This window comes from Rhinopithecus bieti, unplaced genomic scaffold (genome assembly GCF_001698545.2).
Source record: "Rhinopithecus bieti isolate Rb0 unplaced genomic scaffold, ASM169854v2 scaffold_37463, whole genome shotgun sequence".
NCBI lineage: Eukaryota > Metazoa > Chordata > Mammalia > Primates > Cercopithecidae > Rhinopithecus > Rhinopithecus bieti.
The window spans coordinates 382,202-383,534 of NW_016815818.1; positions in this window are offsets into that span (position 1 = coordinate 382,202).

The window sequence follows — 1,333 nt, forward strand, 5'->3', positions numbered from 1 at the left end:
CTCCGTCTCAAAAAAAAAAAAAAGAAGAAAAGAAAGAAAAGAAAAGAGAAGAAAAGAAAAGAAAAAGTACACTCAAAAATAATGATAAAAGAGTAGAGTATAGTAAGCTTAATACATAAACCAGTAACAGTCATTCATTAGTAAGTATTATGTACTGTACATAATAATATGTGCTATCCTTTGCTATGACTGGCAGCACAGTAGGTTTGTTTACACCAGTATCACTACAAATATGTGGGTAATGCGTTGTGCTATGTCTTTACCTTTTGATGACTATGACGTTGCAAGGGGATAGGGGTTTTTCAGCTCCGTTATAATCTTATGGGACTACCATCATATGTGCAATCTGTCATCAACCAAAACGTCATTGTGCAGTGCATAACTGTATCATGAAATTCACATGCATTATCCCACAAATTTTACACAAACAGTAGTATACTGTACGCACTGTTTGTCAACTTGCTTTTTATTTCCTATCTATCACTCCTTGAGAAACAACTGAAGAATGAGTAAGACTTAGGACCCAGGAAGAGTAGATTCAGAAGATTAGTAAAGAGGAGTCCCAGATATCTGTGCAGTCACCATACGGACCAACCAGGCTAGACTGGAACAGTGGTGTAAGAGAGATTTTTCCACTTCACAATACCTTTCGGAGATTATTTCATACATAAAGGTAGTCTTCATTTTTTATATACCTAGATAGCACTTTTTGTACAGATATCTGAAAATGTATTTGATCTGTCCTGCTTTAATGAATAAGTAGGTTAATCTCAGTCCTTTGTTATTATTTTTTAATGTAATGAGTAAACCGATACATAAATCATTAGGCATATGTATACGGTTTCCTCTCTGTCCAAATCCATACATCTATTCTTTTTCTTTTCCTTTATGGTTTGACTCTAGGAATATACTGTTCTTTTCTTTTCTTTTTTTTATTTTACTTTAAGTTCTAGGGTACATGTGCACAACGTGCAGGTTTGTTACATATGTATACATGTGCCATGTTGGTGTGCTACACCCATTAACTCATCATTTACATTAGGTATATCTCCTAATGCTATCCCTTCCCCAAACCCTCCCCACAATAGGACCTGGTGTGTGATGATCCCTTTCCTGTGTCCACGTGATCTCATTGTTCAATTCCCACCTATGAGTGAGAACATGTGGCATTTGGTTTTCTGTTCTTGTGATAGTTTGCTGAGAATGATGGTTTCCAGCTGTATCCATGTCCCTACAAAGGACACGAACTCATCGTTTTTAATGGCTGCATAGTATTCCATGGTGTATACGCGCCACATTTTCTTTTTCTTTTTTTCTTTTTTTTTTTTTTTTG